This window comes from Solanum pennellii, chromosome 2 (genome assembly GCF_001406875.1).
Source record: "Solanum pennellii chromosome 2, SPENNV200".
NCBI lineage: Eukaryota > Viridiplantae > Streptophyta > Magnoliopsida > Solanales > Solanaceae > Solanum > Solanum pennellii.
Window position 1 is genome coordinate 587823 of NC_028638.1, and position 22283 is coordinate 610105.

A 22283-nucleotide genomic window follows, 5' to 3' on the forward strand; every position below is an offset into this window, starting at 1 on the left:
TACATAATATTATATATATATATATATATATATATGAAAATAAAAGGTAAAAAGAAGAATATAAGGAAGAGAAATATTTAAGAAATATATTTTTATGTGTAAGCAAAATGGTAGCTTTTGAATTTCTTATTTTTGGAAAAGTACAACGGATTATTAATTAATAATTGATCTTTTCTTCTTTCTTTTCTTTATTTTTTCATCATTTAAAATTCAATTGTTTAATTCTAGTAATTGTATTAAATACATTGTTAAGAAACTAAAAGGTCATTTCTTTAACATCAGTTTTAATGATTTTTATTTTCATTACATTAACAACTTTTTATTTTTGTAATTTCTAAAGTAATTAATAATCATATTGATATTAGATATTATAGTGTATAAATAAAGATATTGTTAAATTTTATAGAAAACATCACATTAATTTTTTTTATTGTTATTTTTTCTAGAGGTATTGTTAGATAATGAAGAAATTATCACATCATTTTTTGTTGTTGTTATATTTTTTATGTTTATTATTTACATATTTTAGTTTGACTCGAAAAATAAGATGCAAACTATTGAGTTATGATCAACCTTTGAAGTGGATGGCAGTAAAAACTCCAAAGATTAAATGCATTGAATTTATATATTATTTTTCGTATTATAAAATCAAGGTGTAACGATTATATTGCAAATACATCTTTATTTATATGATACTTAATAAATATTTCATATCTTATATTATTTATAATCGCGCGAAGCATGAATAAGTTCACTAGTTTGTATTGAATCTATGATATGCATACAGTGATGAAATGAACTCAAATAAGTGTTTTTTTTTTGTAATATCTAGTTTAAAATATTTCAAAAGTAATTTTGCCTTCTTTTATTTTATAATTTTAAAATATTTTTTATGTTTTCATATATAATTATGTATATGTATGTAATTCCTACCTTTTATAAATATTTGAATTGTTTAAAAATGATTTTTAATTAAATATTTTGTTTATTATGTTAGATAGTTAATAACTATATTCTGAGTTAATAATTAATATATTATTAAGTTAATTATTTTATTTTGTTAAAATTAACAAAGTTGTTAGTTAACTAAATTAATAAATCTTATTTAAATTTTAGGTGAATTTAGTAATTAAATTCAATTTAATAAAATTGTTAACTCAAATCGGCTAAAATGAAAGTTATTCGGTCAAATCTTAATTCAATTCTAGCCATTTTGACTCAACACTTTTTTAGCCATGTCCAGCTCGACATTAGAGCAACAACCCAGAGACCCTACTTCTCACAAAATACAATCAACTCAGCCACGTGTTTTTGAGTTCGAATCATTTTAGTATGAAAATTGTCTTTTTTAAAAGCACTTTATGTTTTATATAAATTCAATTTCAACGTAGATATCAAATACTAGTTAAAAAAAAAAAAACTGCTCTCCTTCCCCATTCCAGTACAGCGAACGCGAACGCGAACGCAAACCCAAACCAAACTCTCCGGACGGAAAAAATATAAGACCGTTTCAGAACGTTCTGGAAGGCTCCAGGTGTTGCCATCTCCGAATCAACGTTCTCATTTCAAATCAGTTGGAGCTTTAACCAAAGAAGTTTGAATCTCAATTCCATTCAATTCTCACCCGTTTCCCCTATTTCGACCCTAGTCTCTGTCAAGAGGAGGAATTTTGACCATTGAAAAGATACAAAAAAAAAGTGATTTTTTCTTTAGAAATCAAAAGTTCTCCGAATCCCTGAATTTCAAATTTAAATCATTGTTCTTATTGTTTTCGTTTCCGGCGAAGTTAAGCTCGGAATCGTGGTGGAAGTATTGCTCTTCTCGTCCATCCCAGGTTTGTTGCGCTACAAGAGGTCCTCATCTTTGTCCGATTATCAATTTCTATTTTTAGGATACTAATCTATTCTATTTATATATGTATGAGGTATCTCCATGTCGAAATGGTCATTCTATTTGATTATCACTGTTGTATTTTGAATGAGTTAATTTGTGTGTTTCTCAAATTATATTCAACTTCATATTGTTTTCTCTCTCTAAATTTAATCCTATTTTGGCTACTAAATAGCCTACAAGTTTAGTCTTGTTGAGTTCCTTTACTGTCTCACATGTTCGGTTCCAAATAAGACATATCTAGTCGAAGTTCCGTAAGCATTTTATTTCCAATCTGATTGCTCTGCCTTTAGTACTTTATATCCCGTTGCTGTAAATTAGTATAGAACTGTTTGGTTAGTTGGTTTTTGAGTCTAAACTGATGTATACCTCTCCTTGCTTGGTGTACATGTGAATTTGTTAGCCTAATGATTCTTATGCTATAGTTCTGGTTGTTCTTAATTGGGATAAGGCATAGTAGTCCTAGACTATGGCCGAAATTCCAAAGACATACCTTAACTAAAATAAAGTCTTATTAACCTTGAACATATTTTTTGTTGTAAACTAAGCCAAAAAGGTGTACACAATTATAAAAGAAAAATGGATTCAGGGGTAATAAGATCTTAGTTTAGTTTAGTCAAGGTGTGTCTTTGGGATTTCGATCATAGTTTAGGGAGTACTTCTACCTTTCCCTTCTTAATTGTCATACCTTTTCTAATTTTTTAAATGATTTTTTTAGTTACAAGGATCGTTGATTTGTTTAGTGTTCAGGTCCCCATATTAACAACTTGAGTTGTCTAGTTAAATGTCATTGTGATTGTGATTACTGCTTAGATAAGACTGAGTGAGTTTGTTGTGATGCTTATTTCCTTCCAAAATATTGAAATTGTCTTAGTAGTCATTTTGCTCTGAAGATAAGTTTGATCCTCCCTTGATGAGTGCTGTGCCTAAAGATCATATTTTATAACTTAAGCTCGTGAAAAAATTGTGTGATTTGTGCATTATAAGGATGTGGTTGTTAGTAAAAGTTCACTTATGGTTTTAACTGATATTGATTCAGAATGTTATTTTGGTTATGTGATAAGAGGTTCGTCATGGTGATTGTGTATTGGTTCAGAGGGTTTCGGTTTATAATTGATTAATGTGCTAGTCCGTGGCTTGGTAATAGCTCCCGATTGGTAAGTCTGCCAATGTTTGATTCGAAAGTTTAGTTCTTAGAAATTGATTTTGATGGATGGGTCTTAAATAGGATTTCACTTGGAGAGATGAACACCCGACTAGTAGGTCATAACTTAAGCTTTTAGTATATGTCAGTTATTCTTTCTTCTTCTTTTTTATGTTCGGGGACGAACATGATTTTAGTGGTGAATAACATAATGACCTGAAAAGTCATTTGTAGAAATTTTTACAAAATTACCGTCTTACCCATCCCGATAGTTGCCCCAAGTCTTCTTTTTATTAGTCAGTAAAGTTGGTTTGGAAATCTTGAACTATTGGTGTAACTACAGTATTTAGTTGGCGGATAATTATTAAATAAATTATTTAGTTAGTGATTAATGGGCTAGTATATATATATATATATATATATATATATATATATAAAAGCTAGTGCGAACATTTATCTAATTATGCAATGGGTCATAATTATTTGCCCTAATCAATTAAAAAGAAAAATGTGGTTTTTAATAAAGAGAACTTCTTCGGCGACAAATCAAAGTGCAGCATGGGAGACACCGTTGTCGAACAAAACTCTTGTTGCGGTACAAAAAAAGAGAGACGAAAGTTTAGGTATATTCGAGTGAGTTTAAAATTGTGTCTACTTATATTATAGTTGCATACAAGAGTTAGTATTAAAATATTATTGGGTTGAAAAATTAAGATGTGAATTGTTGCATATTGAGTGAATTCTCTGTGCTTTGCTGAGGATAATAAAAAAATAATTGAGTGACACAATCATTGCCAATGATAATGCAATGATCGGCAGTGATAGTAGAATATGAATGAAAGTCAATGGGTTAGAATACTACTTTGACATTAGAGGTTACTGATTTATATTGATTATGGAATTGCAAGTTTTCCTGGTGGATCACATTATGATCCATGTTCCATCGTATTGGAGTGATGTACTTAAATTGTAGGAATATTATATTTTATAAATATCACTAGATTTATATTATTTAGAGAAATTGAAGCATAATTGCAGGCAAACAAATTGAAAATATGAGTTGACATGTTAATTGACATCAAGATTAAGACCTTGATTATGGATTTGGGTAAATTTATGGGTTCGGCTAGCATATGGGTGTTGTTATTTTAAAATCTTATCGTGATTTTATATTTGAATAGATTGCATTTATTTGGAAGTCCAATGATAGGGGGAGATTCAAGTCCCGAGAGTGATTGTTCGACTATTGGAGGCAAGTGGATTTCTAAACTCTTGCTAAGTGTATGAAATGCGTGTATTTCCTTGTGGTATATGTTTGGGAGTAATGGGACTTGGTGATGGGTTGACTTGTCCACATTGATTAATTCTAATGATAAAAAAGGGTAATAAAAGAGATGTGATTATTTGTTTGTATGTGATGTGTTGAGAATGGTACGAGTACCGGAGTTATAATGGGAAGGTTTATTACTATTGAATGTGGATTGTAATCCAAGAATGCCAAAGCATATGGGGATTAACTGCTATATTATTGATTTGATTTATTATGTGTGATTGTGTTCTTTACTGAATCCGTATAGTTGTGATAATTGAGGTGATTATATGTCATAGCGACATTTGATTATTGAGATATTGCATCATCTCTTTATTTGATATCATATTGTGCGCATGCATTGACATGAGATTGGGTATGAGTAAAGGTCTAACACGTGGAGATCGTCCATGTTGAGATCGAGTTATGATTATTGGCACGTGGAGATCGTCCGTGCGGTAGAAAAGTTATGATTATGATTTGGGCACGTGGAGATCGTCCGTGCGGAATTTATTTGATTTATGATAGTGCGTTGAGATCGTCCGCACAGACACGTGGAGATCGTCCGTGTCAGTATATGAACCTCGCGAGTCCTCTATGGGTCATGAACTCCCGATGTATTTTCGAGGAGTATCATGTATATACGGTTGAGAGAGAAATTGGTATTCTGAGGTATATCACTTGTTATATTGCATTGCATCCCATGACATTCTTCATTCTTGATGATTATGTATTTTATTGGTAGTTAGGAAGTACTTGATATTTGATTACCTCTATTTGACGAACTTGATTTTGTGTATTGCTGATATTGTGAGGGCCTTTTTTGTGAAAGTTGTGATTGTTGAATATTGAATTGGTAGTTGAGGATGTGCAAATTTGTTAAAATGATTTTGATGAGTTGGGTGCTATGAAAACTGTGTACTATTAGGTTGGGCTGAATTTTATGCAGGTTGTAGTTGTGGAGGTTCGGTTGGTGTGTAAAGAATGCCCGTTTTTTATCCCTTAACTTGAGTTTAGACGTTTACTTGCTGGGTACTGTGTGGTTTGGTACTCACCCCTTGCTACTACAATTTTTTGTAGGTTATTAGCCTGGACTTTGTGATATTTCTCTTCTCTTTGTCTGAGGCTTCTTGGGGATGATAATTGTGAGGTAGCTGCTTGTTATCTCAGCAGACCTTCTTACTCCTATTTATGATCTTGTTTTATTCGAGAAACAATGTCATTGAGACTTATTTTTTTCTTCTTGAGTCAATTGTAATACTTTAGAGGCTTGTACACGTGACAACCATATTTTGGGGGTACGTTTGAATAACTTATGAAATTTTTCGCATTTATTGTAATAATCAAGTTTTAGGATGACTTGTCTTGGTAGACTAAGACGAGTGCCATCACGTCCATTTTTCGGTCGTGACAACATGGTATCAGAGTGTTAGGTTTGTTGATCTCATCACACAAGGACAAGTCTAGTAGAGTCTTGCGGAACGGTATGTGGACGCCTTTACTTTTCTTTGAGAGACTATAAGACTTTAAGAAAACTTCATTCCTTCGTTCTTTCGTGCTATTACTTGAGTCCAATTGGTATCTAGGTGATACAAATTTGTATCTGACCTTCTTCACTCTATTTCGCATATGATTAGTATTAAAGTATTAAAATTGGAAACACCAACACCAACAAGAGAGTATGCGTCCTTAAAAATAGATATATTTCCACGATTTACTATAGGCATGTAATTACTAGTGACTAGTATGGTCTGTTTATTAAGTTCTTAAAGTTGAAACCCCTATTCTTCATGAGTAGCATTTTCTGTCTTCTTTATGGAGAAGTATATTCTCCGGATCTTAATGAATATGAGGTAGATGGGTTGAAGTAAGATGACTTTGTCAAGGTGACAACATTCAAAAAACGGCTAGGTAATGAATATCATTACTTTGAAAAATATAGTTAGTAAAGCTCTCATAAGATATATGAATTGCTTAGTGAATAATGAAATTTTGTTGAGCCAATTGAGGGCAAAATCTATACTACGATTTTATAGATTAAATGTATACATATATACATATATAAAAGGTCATGATACGACTACTACAATAATATCCATGTTTGCTTGGTTGAAGATATGATGTGTGTTATTTTGTCATCGACCTGATCTAAGAATGAATTTAATAATAGTTTGGATTTATTTAATGGTAGAAATGTGTGACCTATTTGGATATGATGTCCTCGGCAGGTATGATGTGTTCTAGTGGTGGATATTTGGTATGGTACTAGTGCATTTAGATTGGGAAATGTATCTTGAGGTTCTGAATGAGGACTGACGATTTTATCTTAAGTTTTAAAAGGTAGATTGAAATTAGGATGACAAACTTATAGGGAAAGAAAGTCCTATTGAGTATACTTGGGTGAACTACATTGAAGATTTTAGTAAGAAAATACTTATAAAATTGAGTTAGTCCTTTAAATTTGATTGGTATACCTGAGTTTAAGGTGTCATGTCGAGGAAAAGGTTCACTTCTAGATGATGAAAAGTTCTAGCTTAGCATGATGGTAAAAAGAGAAAGTAATATATGACCTATATGATTTATGTTTGTTGTACTAGTATCGAAAATTCTCATTTATAATCAGTTTTAGTGGCAACAAAGTCTTGAAAATGTTTCACCGGTTCTGATATGTAATTTAGTATTTGCTTAAGAGTTGGACACTAGGCCTAATTCTACTTAAAAATGACTGAAATTATTCTATTTATTTGGTTTCCAATTCTATTAGGAAAGGAATTGAAATTGTAATCCTATTTGTAGTTGATTTTGACTTTGCAAGGAAAAGCACAATTATATAAATAGAGGATGGTCTTAAGAGAAAATTTGAACTACTCATTAGTATTTTACTTGAAAGACATTAGGACATAAGAGAGGTTTTGAGAGAGCTTTCAACAAGAGATAAGAGAGAATAGAGAAGAAAAAGATTTATTTTGCCGCATACCTTTTCTCCGACCAGCAACTTTCAAATCGTGTTTCTCAATTAACTAATCGTTGGATCGGGCTAAGATTTGAACTACGTGTTCCTAATATCTTGGTGGGTGATTTGAACGGTGGATATTAGATTCGGATGTCCGCAAGATCATTTTTTTGTATTTATAGTATGTATTATGAGGTGTTTTAATATAATATTTAATAAGAGGAATCTTAATTTAAGACATATGGAGGTGATTAGAGTTCGTAATGATGATAAGGGGTTGGTGATGGATTGTGATTGGGATGAAATTATATAATAAGGATAATTGGTTAAACGAGTTTTATTCGGTACTAACGAATTGCGAGCATCTAATGTTGTGGTTCTTTATTATTTGATGAATAATGTGGTTGTATGAAAAGTTTTAGGAATTGTGGGGACATCACTTGAATTGAATTTAAAAGAGTTATAGTCATAATGAAAAATAATAATAATAATAATAATAAAAAATTGTGGGATATAACGCAGTCTTCAAAAAGAGATGAGAACAAGAATATTTTCTCAAATTGTAAGGGGATTGGATTACACAATCGGATTCACATTCAATATTTTGTTTTCTACATTCGTAGTGGTATATTTTTTTTCAAGATATGAATATGTAAGATAGGAAATGGTCGATTGAATTGGGTATTTGAGTATTTGGAATGACTTGTGCATGATTTTGATCATAAAGTTTGTTACTTTTGATTTCTAAAGAACACGAAAAAAAAGGTTTCACTTAATAGTGTTGGTTTACAATATAAGGTAAAATGTCATAGGTTGTTAGTAAAAGGATGAAATCGGTAATCGAGCTAGAGGTATTAACAAGAGTCTGGTATAAAGAAAGGTCCAGAGTAGAATTTTGCACCATGGGAAGAATTTTGAGAAAAATGAAGGCATAAGACCTCTCGTATAAATCCTTGGGATGTAGTTGAATGTTATTTTAATTTTTGCCTACGAGTTTAAATATGACTGTGCGATGTGAACTTGTTCGATACATACTTACTATGAGTTCATCATCGACTTTTATAAAGATTGAGTTTTAATTTGGATGACAAATAGTGAGATATGGAGAATTAGAGTTTTACGTGAGATTAGATTTCTCAAGTTATGATAGATGACCTAATAGTGTTATAATGCGCAACATAGACATTTTATGGTGAATAGAGGTTATGAGTTTATAGTATAAAAAATAATTTGAGTGACCAAGAATTTCCCCAATTATTGACACGAGGTATATGATGGTGTTGAATGATAGCTTAAGCATGGTAAAACTGATGGGAAGTTGACTTTGAGTGTGATTTAATGGTTTTATCTCGATGAAAACGTACTACCAAATTTGAAACTAGTGTTATTAGCCTTGTTTGGGACTCATATTTGTCATGAAATGCTTTAATAGATAGAGAAATAGTCATAGTTGAACATATATTTGATAAGAATGCTTGACATTAATGATGATTGGGAGTAAGGAAGATGATCAGTACTAGAGGAATTGGCCTTCTGAACCTCTGCATTTAAACTTCCTTATCTAGTACTAGAGGAACTGCGTTAGCATTGTGTGCATTAGCATTCCATGCCTAGATCTACGAGAAGGCATGATCTTAAGCGCTCAACGTTGAGTGAGAATGGAATTAGATCATACCTTACGCACGATACGAGTAACAAGAAAGTGAAGTTTTCCTAAAAACATTTTGTAGCCTCCCTCTCATTAGATGTGGTGCACTTCACACCCATGAAAATGACTCTACTTAGTGTGGCTTTTCAGACATCCTAGGACTCTTGAACCTAGTGCTTTGATACCAAGTTTTGTCACGCCCCGAGCTACCCTCGAGACGCTGACACGGAACCTAGGAGCACAAGTGATTCCAAGCTAACCTTGCTGACATGATCATGAGTATACTAAAGATAATAAACTGATACGGAAGCTAAATCATAATTAGATCTGAAAAGATGGGGAATACCCATATTCTATAACTTAGATATTTGAAAACAATGAGTTTAATACAAAGTATTAACTCAATACTAAGTTGAATCTAACTATGTCTGAAATAAGCCTCTAAACTGGACTAGAAATTATGGGACAAGCCCCCAACTAAATCTAGCAAAAACTGAAACTAAATGACTAAAGACTGAAATGAAACTCATGACTGTTGTCCTCGGAGAATGAGGACTCACCACTGAATCTGTTGAACTGGAGCCGGAAATCGATCTATACGTGGTCTGGATGCTGAGAACTTGAACCTACATCACAAGAAGATGTAGCGCACGTATGCGTCAGTACTTGAAAGGTACTGAGCATGTAGGATAGAGTAAAACTGAAATAAAACATAACTGAACAAGCATTAAAGCAAATATAATAATCTGACATGATAAACTGAATTCTGAGCTGACTGGATGCAATGACCAATTTATTACATGCTGAAATTGAATACTGAATATACTAATAAATGGTCAATGCAGAGAGTCTGACTGAACTGTGGGAGCTACTAATAACCAATAATAAAACCACATGAGCTAAATGTGGAGTCCGATGTATACGCCCCATCGAGAGGACCCAATATACCATGCCAAAGGTATAAAGGCATGCTGGCTTGATCACTAAACTGATTGCCCAGGGGACTTACAACCTACTTGGCTAGTAGTTTTGGGACTATTGGGTACGCTAAACCCTATTACAACTCGGTATTATGCTACTCCCATGAATTCTGTAAATACTGAATAGCTCGTAACTGAACGTGCAAACTGAGAATGCAACAATTGATATGGTAATTATGCATTTATAACTGAGGCATGTAAATCTGAAGTGTCTGAAATATCTGACCTAGCATGTGTAATTCAAGAACTAGAGAAATACAAAGCTAGGATTCTGAAATACATGTGATAATCTGAGTATTAACATGATAATCTGTTTTGGAACATGTATTTAATAGGTTCATGAAGTCCTATCAAAGTTCTAGAAACCTTATGCTTAATCATGATATCAAGAATCTGACTGAAAACTAGGGACCCAATGGGTGAAAGGAACCCACTTGTGAAATCCCACATACTTGGTGATATAATTCACGGAGAAACACTTAATTTTGGGGCTGGAACTACTGGAAACTTGCTTCGTTCTTGAACTAGGGTTCTTGAGCTTTTTCTCCTTTCTTGATCTAATTTTCTAACTTTTGATTAAATGATGTGACTTAGATATGTTTTAATTATGTTTCTAGGCTTAAACTGACTAAAATATGATGATTTAGGGTCAAAACGACGTAATTTAGGGTTTAAACGAAGTGGGAAAGGTCAAAAAGACCCTTGGAAAAGTTGCTGCCAGACCAAACCACGACCAGGACTGACGGTCCATCGTCTGACCGGCGCCCCGTCATTGGGTACGTCGACTGGGCCTATTCGACAGTCCTTTACTAAAATGGGCATAACTTTTTATTCGAAGGTCTGATTTTAGCAAGGTCGATGGCTATGGAAAGATAATTCAATTATGTATGTGTGGGTAGGTCATGAGACACCTAATTCATTTTATACTAAGAGTTATGACCATTTGAAGTTGACCCAAGTGTATTTCCCTTTAACATTCTGCAAATTTTCCCCCTACGATCAGACCTACGGACCGTGCTGTTCATCCGTAGCTCTTGTCAGAGAGTGAATTAAGGGGTCTCGATTGACGGTTATGGACTACGGACCGTCGACCCGTCCGTCGATCAAGACTTAGCCAGTTTTTCCTGGCTGAATTTTTGGGAGTTTCTGATCCCATCGACGGTTGTGCAAGACGGACCGTCGTCTGTTCTACGGACCGTCGATGCCACCGTTGGTTGCACCTGCAGATTTTTCTGAAAAAGCTGATTTTTGGTCTATTTTCGCTACGGGGTGTTACAGTAACTGACTGCGTACTCCGAGAAGATACACCAAAGGCTATGAACGAGGGCAATTGTCCACTGGCTACAATTGGATGTTGAAGTCAATCACCGGAAAGTTAGCTTTTTTATTATTTTCTTTTGTTTCCTTTTCAAGTTTTCCTTTTCGACAGTATTACATGACTTGCAAGTGTACTAGGATAATTCAATTAAGGCAAGTCTGCCGTTAGGAATTCTTCATGGCATATTATGTTTTTTAATAGTGTACTACGATTTTTGTATTACTATTTTATCTTCTTCTGTTTACTGCTGAATTTACGGATGACTTCTTTAGTTTTTACATTTAGTTTCTTGTGTAACTGGTTTCCCCTTGCGCTATGAATATGCAGACCTTCATACTCGAAGTCCTAAATCAGTAAGTGAAATGCGTCATTCTCAGGCGAGAAAGAAAAAAAAGAAAAGGAAGATCGAAAACTAAGAAAAGCATTAAGACTCAGTATACAATCTCAGTTGGAGATGGAAAATCGGAGCGCAGTTGTTAATTCTAAGCATATCAATGAGAGTAACACATCATCACAGATACATACATACCGGATCGATCGACCGTTGAGGTGATGATGAAGGGAAAAGTGATGGGAAAGTAGCTTCTCTAGGATAACAGGTAACACTATTTGAAAATTCAGATACAGATGGTGCAAACGTCATGATGCTGAATGATCCTTTTCTTTGTCCCATTAATAAACAACCATGGTTAGAATACTAGTATTTATACATTGGAAATGATGAAAATAATGATTAAAGTGTTTAAATTTGTGTTGCATGACCCTTCGTCTTCTCCCTCTCCATTAAAATATTTTATTAGTTACTTTAGTTTACTACTTACAAATAAGCAAAAGAAACGTATCAATCCTCAGATTAGTTTGACGATGGAAGATGGTACTCCAACAACCTGTTCACAACCCCAAGGTATGTATTTTAGAAGTATGTAAATAAGTTACAAACAGCATTGTTGATCATTGATATGCAGATTGTGAGATAATGCTAAGGAGAGGAAAATTGATGTCTGCTACCTCAGATTAGTTTGAAGATGGAAGATGGTACTCCAACAACATGTTCACCACCCCAAGGTATGTATGTAGTAGTATGTAAATAAGTTAGACAAGAGATATAAAGTCACCACTGATGTTGTCCCGAATTTTTAAAGAGACACCTTAACTTTGCAACCGTCCTATTACACCACTAAACAATTTTGAATAGATATAATTATATCATTTTTCGTGCATCTGACATAGAGAGTGGTGTACACTCTCTCAAAGAGAGTGAGCAACATAAAATAATTAATATAATTTTATTTTTATAAGTATTTTATTATAAAATATATTTTCTTATTATTTTAACTTTTTTTCCTTTTTATGTTTTCTCTTTCTTTCTTCTTTATTTTCAAAAACTCATTGTCATTTCCATTAATTGAAACTTCTTACTTTCAATGTCACCATTTTTACCACAAATTCACCTTTCTTTTTTTTATTACTCTTAGTTTTACTCTCTATAATGTTAAAATTTTATCCAAATATTTTCTTACATGTCGAACAATTCGATAAACTCATTAGATTTCAAGATGATTAGGAAGTATCACATAGTTTTTAAATTCAATTTCAGTTAAGTTTTTTCAAATTTCGAGAAATTACTTGATTATTTTAAATTAAAATTTTTAATTTTGAATTTATATGAAAATGAGTAGTTTATGATACCTTCAAAATCTTAATTTTTTTTTAAAAAAATAATTAATTTTGTTATGAAAAATTCAATAAAGTCTCAATAATAGTGTGAATTTTATAAAGAATTTGACCGGAGAACAAGAAGAAAAAGAAAAGAAAAAAAATGGAAGTGGGTTTCAATTTCACATAGGGAGTGGGAGGTGAAGAAAAAAAAAATGAAAGGATGAATCACTTGAAAGTGAGAGGTGGAAGATGAAATAAAATTTAACATATATCAAAATTAAAATTCAAAAAGTAAGAGAGAGAGAAAAGAGAGAGAGAGAGAAATAAAGAAAGTAACAAATAAAGGAAAAATTTAAATGAAAAAAAACAATATTTTTAATTAAATTAACACATGTCATGTAATGATTGGTGTGTGAACTCACTTGCTTAAAATTTGGGGCTGATCGAAAAATGGTATAATAATATTTGTTCAAAATTTTTTAGTGGGGTCATACGACAGTCGCAAAGTTAAGGTGCCTTTATGAAAATCCGAGACAACTTTAATCGAGATTTTATGTCTTTCTCAATAAGTTACAAACAGCATTGTTGATTGTTGGTATGCAGATTGTGAGATAATGCTAAGGAGAGGAAAATTGATGCCTGCTGCTACTGCTGGTTCAGAAAAAATGATTAAGAAAAACAAAGCTACTTCAGAAAAAGTTAGTGCCTGGACCAAAGAGGATGAAATCAAAATCTTAAAGGGACTCATAAAATTGAAAACTGAAAAAGGGAAAATTAGTTTAGATTATGTTCAACTTAATAATTCCATTAAACAATCTCTTGCTCACAAATCAGCCACACCACTTCAGTTGCAAAAAAAAAAAATGAAGTATCTTGGGGAGAAATACAAGAACAATTTAAAGAAGAGCAGGACTCCGACCATCCCACATGAGGAAGAGTTGTTCTTCTTAAGTGACAAACAAGGACGATCAGCAAATCATGAACCAACAACTTACAATGTCTTCTTCCAGTTTGGATCATCAACAACTTACAATTTCTTTTCCGGAAGAATCTGATACAACTTTTGTGGGAGACTCTACCGTTAACAACTATGAGCAGGAATCAGTCTAATCCACTGCAAGTAGCTCTCCAACAATTCAAGTTAGTTTCTCAAAGTTTGAGTACTAGGAAGCGTTATGCCAACCAAATACTCCAGGCGCCGATGACCCCAAAAAAGGTAGTATATATAATCCTTTTCATTTTTCTTTTCTACTAATGTGATTGTTTACTAGTTTGTTTTCAAAATTAATTGCTGCCAACCAATTATTCAACTTGTGGCAACACATTTTGCGCATCTTAAGGCATTTATACAGATTTTTACGCTTCTCATGTTATTAAATTCCTTGAACTTCACTGTCTATGCAATTTTATGATTCATATTTTGCTATGCTCAACTTATTTGTCTTGGTACCTTCCAAGTGCGTCTACTTTTTTTTCTCTTACCAATAACTTCTATACAAGGAGGGACTTTCTGAACTAGAGGAACAAAAGATAGCAAGGAGCTATTTCGACACAAATATACAACATGCACAATTGGTCTCAGATGCCTATAATGCCAGCCATGGTTTTGGTAAGCTTTCTATCTAGCTAAGAATATCTAGTTTTCATCCTGTGTAAGGGGAAAATTGATCTTTTATTGATGTTGATATTTACTTGTTATTGCTTGGAATGATCTGAATCGGAAGCACTTTTAGGGGTTAGAGTCATTGATGTTCTTTTGGGGCTTTTATTTTCAAATTAAGTAGTGTATTTGTGTGCATGATTCCAGTTCTAAAAATAGCCGCTGGTGCCAAATAGGGTTGTGCATGAGCATCAACAAGCTTTTCACATGTGGCGTTTCCTTTCAAGTGGTCTCTTGGGCCTTGCTCTCTTCCTGTTCGCTTTGTCGAGTTATAAGCAATTATTTTGTTGTTAGTGCGCTGAATTAATTAGGACTATTTCAACAAACTTCTGGCACCGAAGAAAGTAAGGAGTATCAATCCCAATTGTTAGCCTAACTTTGCCGTCCATGATTAGTCCAAATTATATTAAGATTTGGTCCTTGTTACCCACGTGCCCTAGAAGATGTTTTGCCCTATTCATAAACTTTACGTTGTATCAAAGAATATGTGTTCAGCAGGGGCATAAAGGGTAGAAAATGTAGTTTCTGTAGAACTAATTTCTACATGCATGATACATAAAGACGCTCAAACTTAGCGTCTTAGCCTAACTTGACAAATGAACACTTAAACTTTGAGAGTGCACATCTAGACACCTCCACTTGGTCTCAACTAACAACTAAATGCTCCCAACTCTATTCCATTGTGTCTCGTGGACACTCAAATGTAACATGACCTATAAATATTAGGGGTGTCTAGATTAAAATTTTGTAAGTTGAAGTGTTCAACTGACACACTGGAGATGAGTTGAGTTGTCTAGATGTGCCTACTCAAAGTGGGAGTGCTTACTTGCCAACTGAGGTGAAGTGTGATTGTTAGTTAATGTATTATGCCTTCTATCTACGCTTTAACTTAAATTTTGTTAATTTATTGTGGAATGAACCTTTAGGAACTCGTTCCCAACTTGGATTCATTCCTTCATTTGAAAGAACGATACTAAATTAACCTTCATAGAACATGTCACCAAATTCATTTTTCTGGTAATTCCATACTTATTTGCTAAAGGGAAAAGAAATGAACAAGTTGTCCCTAAATAGGGGTAACAATCCGTAGGGACTCTTTAACCTTTAAACATCTAGCCTTTCTGATTTTGCGTGATCAGGTCCATCTGCATGAAACTATGTGATGTAGTTTGGCATAACTTCTTCAGTAGGGGTCACAAAAGTGATGGTACTAACCATTGGATTTGGTGTCTGTGCTAGCATTTATACTGCCGAAAGATTGTGGATCAACTAGCACACAATCACACACAAAGCTAATAGAGAATGAAAAAAACACGAGAATTTAACGAAGTTTGACTATGCCTAATCCTCCAAATAGAAGCAGAGAGTTTTCCACTATTAAAGAGAAGAAGTGTAAAGCGCTAATTGATCCCCAACTACAACCCTTATATAGAGACCTCAAATAGTCCAAACCTATAAAAGAAAGGTTCTTCCAATTCTAGAAGGACAATTTATTTTAGTTTCTCAAATCTATTAGGACAATGAGTTTCCTAATCATACAAGGGAAAACTTCAAGGCAGAATTAAGAAATATTACCCTTGGCTTGAATTCTCTTCATCTAGATGAATGTCTCTTTGCCTTGCCCTGAACCCTAAAACGGGATCTACTGAATACTGCACACACCAATCAAATCTAGGCAATGCGTAAACTTGTTTACTGAGACTACCTTTGTCATCATATCCTCCAAAATATCATGTGTAGACAGTTTCTTCACATCAACTACCCCTTTGCAGCCTATTACCTTTTGTTCCTTTGGCAATGAACCAAGTTTCCATGCTTGATGAAGAGAATAACACCAACCCACTAATCAACTTCAAAACTAAAAATAACTTCTTTAACGCTATTAGGCTCAAGCACATCAATTGTCTCTGCAACTGACAAAGCAAATTCTACAAGATTTGCATATCCAGGAAGATTCCCATAAAACTGCGTTTGCACACCTCTTTGGTCGGTTGATCACTCTCTTCTCTTCTCTTCGCCTGTTGTAATGCTATATGATTGTTGTTGCATAGGTGAATCAACATTATCTTGATTAAGGTTTTTCACCTCCTTCACTTCTGAACACTGGGCTGTGCTAGTGGAGATTCGATTTCTAGCCCTATGCGGTCAGTGATCTGTTTTTGGTATTACCCTCTCTGTTGACAGTCCAGTGAGGCAGATTCATTGAGTGTCATATTCCTACTAATAATTAACACTGTAGCCTTCTAATCTACGCACTACAACTTGTGACTTTTCAGTCTAGTTGCATACCCTAGAAATATGGACGTCTTTGCCCTTGGCTAAGTTTGCCATCCTTTACATGAGCAAAGTAGGACAATCAAATATCCTCAAATTTGAATGATCAGCTGGCCAATTGGATCATATCTCAGAAAGGGTTTTGAATTCAATAGCTATGGATGGAAATCTGTTGATCGAATGACAAGCTTTATTGATTGCTTCAGCCAAAAAGTTCTTGCTAACATATGAGTGAAATCATGCTTTGTGCCTTGTCACTAAATGTTATGTTCATACGTTCTGCAACAACATTTTTTAGTTCTGTTCCATCACAAAATTGGTGTCTCACTGTGCCCTCTCTGCTGCATCAATCATTGATGAGTTGCAAATTTAAACCCATTGTCTGTCCGAAGACACTTGCCTTTTCTTTCAGTCTTCATCCAGTATTGTCAAAAGTAAAAAGAACAAAAAAATCTTTATGTTTATTGTTGCTTTAAGTGCGAAATGCAAATAAAGTGTGGAATTTAAAGAAATAAGACATAAAGGGAGAACAAAAAATACAAACTTGTATATTAATATTCGTCAATCAAAGTCATAATATTTGGCAATACTCTTTGAGGGAACTATGTCTGGAGCTCCCAAGTCTCAATGTATATAATCTAAATTTGTTTTTGGTCTTGTGCTCTGCCTTCTTTTTCAACTTCACCATTGTTTGCTACCAAAACACATAATGCTCACAAAAATTCAAAACTTGATTTTTGTATTCATCCAACAAATTCTGCTTGCTCAACAAAGACAATCCTTTGTCACTTGTATGACCAAATCGCTAGTGTCACAATTGTGACTGATTCTGATCACTCTTTTCAGAAGGTACAATTTATCAAGAACTCTAGCTTGAAGATAATATAATATAGGATGCAATTTACCCTTCATAAGTACCATGGGCCCTTTACACTTTAAGTGGCTCAACTTGAGTGAAACTTATACCCTCGATCACCGAAGTCGAAAGAGAACAAAATCTTCTTCATTCGAGGAACACACCAAACTCATTATTTTAATAATTTCATTAATGCACAATGACCTACACCTTTATGAGAAAATTATCCTCGTTCTTGTTTTAGGTCCCAGAACCCTAGTTATTTGAGATTATTTATTCATAACTTTATGCAAAGAATAGGAGAATTGTCTAACTAAATAACACTAAGATAAAGAGAAACATTATGAACCTTGAATTAAAACTCAGTTCTTGCAATTTTAGAGTACATCATTAGTGATCTTACAATAATTCCATTCACAATTTCAGGAAGAATGATGAAAGAATTGCAAGATTCTACAAGACAATGCTAGTAATAACTCGCCAAAAATAGTTGATGTTAATTCCTAATGATATCATGATAATTAAAACCCTAGAAAAGATCTATTTATAGACACAGTGAGAAATACATGATAAAAATATTATTGAATTGTGTATCTATATTATTACACGAAGACTATTTATAGAAACTATAATCTAATCATTACCAAGTAGGATACTATTTACTATTCCTATTCCTATTACTACTCCTATTCCTATTTATATTCCTATTCTATGTAGGATTGTGTATACCTATTCCTATTGTAACACTCCCCCTCAAGCTAGTGCATACAAGTCATATGTACCTAGCTTGTTACAAATGGAATTAATACGAGGACCAATGAGGGGCTTGGTGCAATATCTTCAACTTGACCTCACATAATTGATAGCCAATCTCAATGGCTTAGTATTCTCATGAAATGTTGGATTTGATGCATAATGCTAGTTAATTTCAATGTACCTGGTCGTCTCATGAAATGTTGAATTTGATACATAATGTCGATGAAACACAAAGTGATAAAATTATAATGTTGCACTTCCCAAATCAAGCTTAAGAAGATTGTTTTAGACCATAGAGTGACTAAAAATCAACATACGGCTATCAGATTCCTCATAAGCAATTAAATTAGGTGCTTGCTCCATATAGACTTCTTCCCAAGATCATCATAGATAGAAAAAAGAATGACCTGCTATTTAAGCCACGAGAGAGAAAATATATTTGTAATTCAACTCAAATATCTGAGTATACCACTTTCAAATTTGATCTGGAAGTGGTCCAAATATGGGAAATAAAATTTATATGAGTTGGTTCGGAATAATGGCACATTTCTATTGGGAAAGAAAATAATATAGGTAGGGTTGGATTGATGACACAAGCCTACTAAAAAAGAATTATATTGGTAGGGTCAGAATGATGGCCCGACCCTACTAGGAAAGAGAATTATATGGGTAGGTTCGGATTGGCTGCATGTAACTATTGAAAAAGAGAAATTATATGTGAAGAATTGGAATGATGACACGACCCTACACTAATCAGATTTGAAGAGTTAACATAAAGACGTAGGGAACTATGCAAATCAAATCTGAGGAGTCACCAAAGAGACAGATAGTGTTATGAAACGCGGATATAAGATAGTAGTTTGAAAAAAAGTACTACGCAAGTTAAATATGAGAAGTAGTCCATAGAGATGCATGTTGGTACACAAATTTGATATGGGAAAGTAGTCACCAGTAATATGGCATAATGCTACACAAATTTGTTATGAGAAAGTAGTTATCGGAAGAATGACATGGTGCTACACAAAATAGATATTATAAAGTAGTTGCTGGAATGATGGAACGGTACTATACAAATTAGATATGAGAAAATAGACATCGGAAAGATGACACGGTAATACTGACGGATATGGGTTGACACAAAACAATCTTAGAAAGCCAAAAGTTAATGTATGGTGACTTGTCTGATTGTGTTCTCTTCCCCTAAATATGAGGTTCATTCATATGTCCTTAGCGTTAATTTTATTAACATAATCAGTGGCCAGACGGGCGACATATATGGGTCATAGCCGCTCACTGGTAGCGGAAGCTCTTTGATTCTCTACCAAGATCGGAGAAGCTTTGATGCCATGTGAGAAATATAGGAGAAATGTATTATTGGAATGTGTATCTACCTTATTATTTATTACAAAGACCCTATTTATAGACACGACAATACAATTCTTTACCAAGTAGGATACTATTTACTATTTTTATTCCAATTACTATTCCTATTCTATAGACCCAAAGTTTGAAACTAATATATTTCAAAAATACCACAACGTCACCCTAATGCCTAGGCGTGGCTCTGCGATGTGACCTCCAATGCACCCTCTGGGGTTTGCGACACACCAGCTTTCATGCGGGCTTCCTAGATTTGCATCCTTATGTATGGTCACAGTCCTGGTGCAAGGCTTATCTCATAGTGCCTACGCCACTCCACGAACCTTTCGTTTTCACTGCCAAATCATGCCATTTTGTCCATATTGCTCGGTTTTTGCTTCTTTTGCTATTTTTGGTCCATTCTTACTGCATTTTGACCTAAAACATGTCTAATCACTCATAGCCTACCCACAACAGTTATACTCAAATACCTTGAATATATTGTAATTGACTCTTAAAACATAACTAAAATATGGTTAAAAGATGACACTTCGGTATATGACTACGCCCAAGATCAGTCACCCTTTTCCCTACACTCATAACAGCTCGGCTTCGTTGCTCTAAATTTCAATCAGGGATTAAACTTTATACTACTGAATTCTTTTTTTTCATGTTCTTCCCATACTCTTAAGTCCTTGCCCTCAATTCTTCTCTCCGGAAAGCTCTTCATCAACTCTTTAATATTTAGTGCATAATTGAAATTATCTAGTGAAATGTTTGTTTTTCCCATATAGCAAAGTATCAACAAAAGTATCATAATACAATGCTAAAGACCATAACACGATTTAGGCGTGATAATCGCTCCCAATTTTTATATCTACGTGTTTTTAGGTCCATTAAAATTGAATTAAACTCATCAACGTGATTTATAATTGGTGTACCTCTGTTCATGTGGAGATTGTAGGACTTCTTTTTCAGGTAGATTCGGTTTGTCACTGATTCCTTTGAATGTGGATCTTCCAATTACTGGCATGTTGCTGTTGCAAGAGTTTCTTCAGCAATTTCCCCCTAAACACTATTGGTAACGCTCAAAGCCTTCAACTCCTTTATGTCTTTCTTCTCTAACTCTTTCACCTCTTTAGAATAAAAATCTCCTCAATTGCCTTCCATAATCCTTGTAACATCAGAGACAATCTTATACCGATCTTCTACAGACTGAAACTAGATCCCCCATAGTATGTCTCTACTTCAAATTTTGTTGAAGAAGATGATAACATCTTAACCATTGATTATGTATTTTTGTATTAGGTAAATAAGTTATAAACAGCATTGTTGATTGTTGGTATGCAGATTGTGAGATATAATGCTAAGGAGAGGAAAATTGATGCCTCCTGCTGCTGCTGGTTCAGAAAAAATGATTAAGAAAAACAAAGCTGCTTCAGAAAAAGTTGGTGCCTGGATCAAAGAGGATGAATTCATAATCTTAAAGGGACTCATAAAGTTGAAAACTGAAAAAGGGAAAATTAGTTTAGATTATGTTCAACTTTATGATTCCATTAAACAATCTCTTGCTCACAAATCAGCCACACCACTTCATTGCAAAAAAAAAAGAAGTATCTTAGGGAGAAATACAAGAACAATTTAAAGAAGAGCATGACTCTGACCATCCCACATGAGGAAGAGTTGTTCCACTGAAGTGACAAAATTTGGGGCAAGGACGATCAGCAAATCATGAACTAACAACTTACTATTTCTTCTTCCAGTTTGTATCATCAACAATTTACAATTTCTTTTCCGGAAGAATCTGATACATAGGGCTAGTGTTAACAACTATGAGCAGGAATCAGACTAATCCACTGCAAGTAGCTCTCCAACAATTCAAGTTAGTTTCTCAAAGTTTGAGTACTAGGAAGAGTTATGCCAACCAAATACTCCAGGCGCCGATGACCCCAAAAAAGGTAGTATATATATAATCCTTTTCATTTTTCTTTTCTACTAATGTGATTGTTTACTAGTTTGTTTTCAAAATTAATTGCTGCCAACCAATTATTCAACTTGTGGCAACACATTTTGCGCATCTTAAGGCATTTATACAGATTTTTACGCTTCTCATGTTATTAAATTCCTTGAACTTCACTGTCTATGCAATTTTTTGATTCATATTTTGCTATGCTCAACTTATTTGTCTTACCATTAACTTTTATACAAGGAGGGAGTTTCTGAACTAGAGGAACAAAAGATAGCAAGGAGCTATTTCTGAAAATTTTTATTGTTTTTCAAAAATGTTCAAAATGTGTTATTTAACCATTTAAATTATTATTTTTCTTTAATTTTCTGACGAAAGGTGTTCAAGCTACGTCCCTCTCCGTGAGGTTAACTATAAAATAGACCATTCAAGATAGTTCTTTAGCTACTAGAAAAGTGTAGTGGTGAAATAGCTGCGAGTAGGTCTATAGTCTTCTCCGTGTCCCATATAT

At 33.8% G+C, this 22283-nt stretch overlaps 1 long non-coding RNA gene and 1 pseudogene across 2 annotated transcripts; both read left to right on the forward strand.

The window, feature by feature from the left end:
• Positions 1-1402: 1402 nt before the first annotated feature.
• On the forward strand, positions 1403-4291 carry LOC114076127. Of its 2 annotated transcripts, none has more exons than XR_003576916.1 (2): positions 1403-1853; positions 4216-4291. It is a non-coding gene; the product is annotated as an uncharacterized LOC114076127 (long non-coding RNA). The 2 variants fall into 2 exon arrangements; XR_003576915.1 differs by having other exon boundaries at positions 1403-1834.
• Positions 4292-4807: 516 nt separating this feature from the next.
• LOC107008888 overlaps positions 4808-22283 on the forward strand; it is a 24130-nt pseudogene continuing 6654 nt past the window's right edge.